Here is a 7,373-nt window from a genome sequence, read left to right on the forward strand (position 1 = left end):
TCTGGGTTTGTTTTTTTTTTTTTTTTTATTGACAAGTAAAGCTCGATTATGGAATTGGAATCTGGAAGAATAAGAGGAAAAGAAGGATCTAGATTTTGCCTGCTTTCAGAATACAGTGAATATAGGACTTTTAATTTAAGAAAAAGTCACAAAGATGCATTTAAAAAAAAAAAAAAGAGGCAAAATATAGAGCAGAACATAAAACCTTTCTGGTTATATAAATAGCTTTTGAGATACGGGGGATGGATGAAGGTTAAATTTTTACAAAAGTTAAGTTCAACGTAGCTGCTGCAGGATACATGTGTTCTTCAAATATCAGAATATACAATCTAAAATATAATAAGGAATCTCACATCTTTTGCATGTGCAGCATTTAATAAGACTTCCCTTTGTACTGTTACAATCTTATAGTCAACAACTAAGGAATAGAACTGTTAAATTATAATTATTGGACCAGGACGGCCCTGTCTGAGATGCATCTATCTGTGTATGCAGCGTAGTCTATGAGCAAATACATTACAATTAGCAAGTTCATAATCAGTGTTAACTTTTATATGCATCTCCTTACTCATACAAAAGTCATCATCTTACTACCTGTCTGAGTCAGGCTATTTGATTGCTTTATTTACTTTTCATATCAAATGGCTGATTTACAGAGGATTTCTTTATTTGCATTTATTTTGGTTATTTTTAAAGAATTTACTTAAACTGCATGTAATCAACTTTGTTAAAAATAAAAAAAAAAGTAGTTCAAAAGAACAGATTAAAAGATAAAGAAATAAGCAAAATCTAAAATAAATGGCATCTGTGAAGCAGATTTAATTTTTGTACTTCAAAATGTAATTACAAAGATTTAGGTAAATTTAACTACTTTATGTGTTCTCACGGGAGAATGGATAATTGGTACATAAACTCTGAATAATCCTGAAAGATACAGCAAGGCCGTGAGAGGCCCAAGGAAGCTTAAGCAAGCAAGAGAAGAAGAAGCTAGAATTCACTGATGTAATGAGAACTGTGGACTGTTGGCAAGCTTTCGAGGTCAAGTTCCCACACCTGTGCATAACCAATTATATGCTAGTTGCAAAGGGTCTTCAGGACATGTATCCGATCATAATATGCCAAATCACTGTAAGTGCATGTAAGAAATAGTATTTAAGGTGTTAAGGCTTTGTAATAAACGGCTTTTTGTCTGATCATATTGATCTCTGACTAAGTCCATATATTTTCTGCGGCATTCATGTAAACTCAATAAGGCAAATCCAATTGTGATTCATTTATTTTAAGTCAATTATGCTGTGTAATATGTTTCTTTCAGTTTGCAGGCAGCACTGGCAGTACCCAAGCTGTTTATGAAAGTTCAAATTAAATTTTTTGGATGCATCAACATGCAAAGTTGAGACAAAATGAGGTTAACAAAATAATTATAAAAATGAACTGAGCCATATAATTTATTCTTTCCGGTCTTTAAGACAGCTACATTAAATATATATGTATAAGCTATAGTAGCCTTCAAGAATACGACTTTTCACTGTCTTGCGCAAGAAAAGACAAGTAGTTTTTTAGAGATCTAAAACATTGCAGGAGCAATGTTTATACCTGACATGTATGTTAAGTATAGTCCGGAGTTGTGTTCTTTCTTCAACTCCATGTCACATACTTTTCATCATTGTCAGAAACAAGAAAAGAAACACTTGCCACTCTAAAACTTTTGGGCTGTTTGGAGGACAAAAAATATTTTGAATTTCTTTTTGGGCAAAATGATGGTCAGTTTCTACAATACAAGGGTTTAGCACTGAAAATTCTTACTTTTGAAATGCCAACATATATAGCTGTTCCAGAAAAGCTTTGTGTTCCTCACAAAGGCATGACTTTTTTTCATTTTTCAAAGTATTTATATCATCATTCATTTTTCACATTATATATATCAATATTCTAATTTTATTTAAAATATTTCAACTGATCCTTAGATAATTGGGTCACCATTCCTTCTTCACAAGTTATTTCTTAAATGATAAGGAGAGAGTCCATAAAATCAACATGGATATTATTAGTAGACCATTAATAGTCAGACAAATTGACAGAAAGGTAAGAGGATAAGAAAATTTAAATCGTTTCTCACTGATACTCTTTCCCACTTTCCTTCTGCAGTGAAAAGGAATAGTGGATGATGAATTAGAAAACTCTTTTTTCTCTATACTGAATGTTATTTCTGAGGGGTTGTATTACCAGAAGGACATTTGCAGGCAGCTGAAAAATTAGACATTTTGGGAAGGTCCCTTGATTTTTAGAAGTTTCTGAGAAAAAGTGCAAATGAATCTCTTGAATGTGTTCTTTAAAAATTGGTACAAATGTAAGAATGTGCTTTAGAAAAATATAGCTGTCCACTAAACAGATGAATCTCTGAAACCAGGCAAGCTAATATTAAAAAATTATATTTCTCATCTCATAGCATATTTTCTCATATGAATAATTATTATTAATTATTAAAATAAAGAATAACAAAATTAAAAATTTTCGATATATAATTGAAAAATATCACTATAGTAAAATAAATTGCCAAATATAAGTCAAATAGAGTCAAATAGTCATATATATTCAAATATAAGTAAAATAAAGAATTATTTAATTAATTAATAAAATTCAGGTCTAAGACATTATATTATCTAGTGAAGTAAGCAGAATTAGATTCTGCAGTGAACATACACGGAACTCTATATACAATTGATGTGGAATAATCCACATTCTTGTCACTCTCTTTTCTGGCATTCATATTTGAACTCCCTAATTACTAGAAACTTCTTTTTTTACTAGAACACATGAGACTTTATGCCATGTCCAAACATGTATTAAAGCCTGCATTAACTAGAAATGCTTAGGATATTCTTGTCATACCTCTGCATGTTTAGACCTGCTCTTAACCTAACATTTTTACTTGAAAGTCATTTAATGGAAATTCCATGACAGCAGCAATATGAAGAAAAGTTTTTTTTTTTTGTTTGGTTTTTTTTTTTAAAGATAGTGTCCTTTAACCTATATTTAATTTGTTTATTTTAATTTCACTAATGGTCACTTTGATCTTCTTTAAAACAAAAATAAATAAAAAAAGCAAACCCAACTAAATTAAAAAAAAACAAAAAACAAACCAGAAGCTCTTGATCCATGATACTTTCTCTGTGTTTTCTCCATTGTGCATATATTTGCTGACATCTGTTCTTATTCATCTCTGTGAGGTAAGCAATCAATTTTCTCTTTTTTTTCTGTAACTCTAATTTTTATTACGATTTCCTGAAACACTCTTCTCATAATTCGCATAGCAGTTTCTATCAGACATAAGAGTTTCTTCACTTCAGCTTCATGCAAAAATGCCACATCTCTACCAGATAACACATTATAATATTATTTTATCCATAATAAAATTGAATCTCAAGATAGTTTTTATCACAATGTTAAAAAACGTTAAAATTACTTTAAGGTAAGGCTTTGATTTGGACAGAAGTGTAGAAATGTAAAAAGAATTTCCCTTCAGTTTCTCTGAATTAATTTCCAGATCTTAGAAACCCTGGCAGAGAATGATTTCATTAAAATGAAGGTACACATCTCCAGGGTCTGAATTTGGTATGCACTCATTTGACTTCTACAGGCAAATACCTGAAGTTTGTAAAGTGATGGAAAGGTGAGAAAAAGAAAGCTTAAACTTCTAGGTGAAGAGGGACATTAAAAAAAAACAAAAAAATACCCACCATTTAATATATGCTTTAGATTTGTAGAGAAGTGGTTGGATTGCTTCCTTGGTTATGAAGAAGCAGGAGAGATGATTTAAGAAAACTAACTCAGATACACTATGAAAGGCTCAATACTATCACAAATAATTGAGAAAACTGCTGCTTTAAAGGGTTACCTTAATATCTAATTATGTTTACCTTGGTCTGAACTCTTGAGTTGTTTAGCTTCTCAGAACAGTCTCATTCATAATGAGACAGGAAACACAGTTGAGTTCTCTGTCTGCTAAAGCTGTCTGTAGAAAATTAAGAAAGCAGAAAAAAATAATGACTTTTACTGACATTCTTTAGTGACAGAGAACCATCTTTTCGTCTCTGAAATTCCTAACATCCCAACTGTCCCACACAGGCAGAGGAGTTACACAGAGTTTTTTCACTTAAGCCTTTTTGTAAAAGATAAGCCGAGACATTACACGACAAATCAAAGGGCACTTGACCCTTATGTATGCACTGCTATGAAGAATTTTGTTCTAGAACTTCCAGATTTTGACACAATTAAAACATCTATATTAATTCCCCATTGATCTTACAAGAAGTACCATGGACCTGGCAACTAAAATTACTTTGAAGTTTTCTTTAAATTGATTTATTATTCTTTAGAAATCTTTCACCTTCAACAGTGCAACACTGGGAATTGCACTATAAAATTCTACGAGTTCTTCAAACTGTTCTTGAGGTTTAAAGACAATTTTTAATTTGTGCACTTCAGAGTTTTTTTATTATGCTTGTCACAGGTTTTAATTTCATCATTTCTGTTCTACTGGAGTTCTGTATGATAAACACCAGTTGTGTAATTATTACAGATTCAAATTATACTACATTAGAAGATAGAGATCTATATTCCCCCTAAAATGCTGTTAAATATTTCTGTGTTTCCGTTATAATTTAACTGCTTTAACCATATTGGCTGTCTGCTTCAGAAAGGTTTTCTTTTCCATATTGTTCCCCTGAATGGTTTTATTCTTCCATAGTATATAAACACATCTATATGCTCTCATCAAATCATATAGTAATCTAGCAGTTATACTGGCAGCTAGGGGAAATTCTGATTTATATGTAAGATTTAGTAGCCGTATGGAATTTAGCTTAAAAATCTTATAAACAGAAAAGAACACAGATTGCTTAAATACATTTTTTTAAATTGTGTAGTTTATGTGTAACATAAGTAAGTGTACTTCAGAGAACGTCTGAAGAATCCTACTTGAACAAAGAAGAATCACACTTGAAAGATTTAGGCCTTTGGCTGTGGGACACAGAAGGGAACAAAGCCTTTCAGTAAAGAAAACCAATGAGAAGCCCCTGAATTATTCTTCCCATTCTCTTGTACTCATTTAAGTTATTAAGCTGAATGTAACAGTACTTCATAGATCTTACAGAAAAACAGACAAGCAACCAAGATATGGGATTAGACATTGTGCTTTATGACTGTTATTTCAGAATACGCAGAAACCCCCGTGACACCAGTGCTTACAAGCAGTTGCACATACCCATCGGAATTAATAGAAAAACTCATGGTATTAAAGACAAGCACAGATGTTTTCAGGAAATAAACACTATTCCCTATACTATTTATGCTCACTTTGAGCTTTTATCTTTCTGTGAATACTGAATATTAGATGAAGACAAACAAGAAACTTCATTGCAAAGATACAGGGCTCTTTAACTTTGAGATGACAGTAATCAGTCAAGAATAGATACACTCAAGTTCTGTGGATTCCTACCAGTTTTTTCCTCAAGACAAGACAAAAAGTCTTTAAAGATAAAAAAGTATTTAAAGCAGTAAAGATGAAATTGACTGAAGAATTAAACATCTTATAATATTGAATTATAATATTGAACACTGGAGAAAATATCATTATAACATTTTACAAATTCCTGTTATGATGATATATTTAATAATTGTGCATTTCTAGTCCTTACACCTCAAGGAACTTTTAGAAAACTATAACAGCTTCTTAGAAAAGTGACAAACAAACCCAAAATATGTAAAAAAATCTTACTGTATAAGGAGCAACTGATAGATGAGGACACTTAAATCTAGAAAATACAGAAGGATAATGGTAAAGGTTTGTAAGAATATGTAACATCAAAAAAGTGAAGTAAAAAATAATTGATCTCAAAAATATGAGAATTATTTTTTATGAAATTAAATTAGGAAGTGGAAGGTATGGTCTGTTCCAGAACAATCTAATAGAGGATTTTCATCATGCACCCTAAGTACTGTGGAGTACATTACTATAGGAACTTGTGAAAGCAGCTTACACAAATAATAAAGCAATTAGGTAAATTTGTGGATGAGGAATGCAAATCTTGCTTAAAATGAATCTAAGTTTCTGTCTGACCACATGAAATTCAGATTTTTCTTTTTTTTTGCAGGTTATATATATATATTAAAAAAAACTTTAAAAGAGATAAAAATGATAACATGGCAAAGTTGTCATTGTGCCTAAATTTTTATGTACAATCATTGTTTAATTTTTCACAAGATCTTTGCCTTACTTGGATTAGAATTAATTCTGATTTGAATTAAGGTTAAACATTTAAGGTCATTTTGCTTATATAGCACCCACTTTGTTTCTTCAGAACCTGCACATAGTAGATGTGAGTATAGAAAAACAGGCAGGAGACAGAAAGACAAAGAAACATATCTCATTAAGGAAATTTTTTTTTTTTCCTAAGTTAGTCAAATTCTGTTCCTTCTTCTACAGAGTTTTTGTCTAATGCTGAAACATCACCATCATTACTTATGTGAAGTGCTTTTTAAATGTTCATTCATCCCTTTCTGGATGCCAGATCTGAGATACAAAGATCAGATTTTCCAAGTAGATAAAAACTCCCTTTTACAAATAATATCAATTACATTCTACCACTGTTTACTTATAAAAAGTGCTAAATGGTTCTGAAAAATAATGTCTGAGATATTTTAGACTGGGCACTCAAAATAAGTAGAAAACTTTTGTATTAATCTCCCTGTATATCAGTTCTTTGCTGTAACTTTTGAACTTTACAGAACTACTCCAATCAGGATTTTATATTTATAATATGCCATTTTTTGCTCCTGACCTTTTAAATTTGTATTCAAAACTAGTTTCATAGTTTCTAATAAGTAAAATTATGAACTACAGATGAGACAGGGAAAAAAAGACAAAATAGAGCAAATGCATCAGACATTTGTTTGGTAACTGAGAACTGTCTCCTTTCTGCTGGATAGAAATATATCTAACAATGTAGATTGCACAAATAATGAGAAAATTATAACCTTTACACAAGATTAAATGAAAACTACATAAACAACTTCCATAATTATATTTTATATATATCAGTGCTTAGGTTTGCAATATTCTGGTCTATGAGCTTTTGTTTCTTTTCTTCATTGCAGTGTGTGCATGTGTGTGCATGTGTGTGTATGAATGTGCAAAATAAATATATATTAAAAATTAACATTTCTTAAAATTTGCCGTTCTGACAGATTCATGAAAGGGCAAGACTTAAACTTTTTTTGCTCAGTGTAGTGTCACAGATTTTGCCATGTGTAAAAAGCAATTTTTATTTTCCAAAACAGCTGTTCACAAAATAGAAATGAGTTTTTGCAGA

Source organism: Pezoporus wallicus, unplaced genomic scaffold (assembly GCF_028554395.1).
Source record: "Pezoporus wallicus isolate ANWC-B61680 ecotype Strahan unplaced genomic scaffold, APGP_CSIRO_Pwel_v1 contig_16, whole genome shotgun sequence".
NCBI lineage: Eukaryota > Metazoa > Chordata > Aves > Psittaciformes > Psittacidae > Pezoporus > Pezoporus wallicus.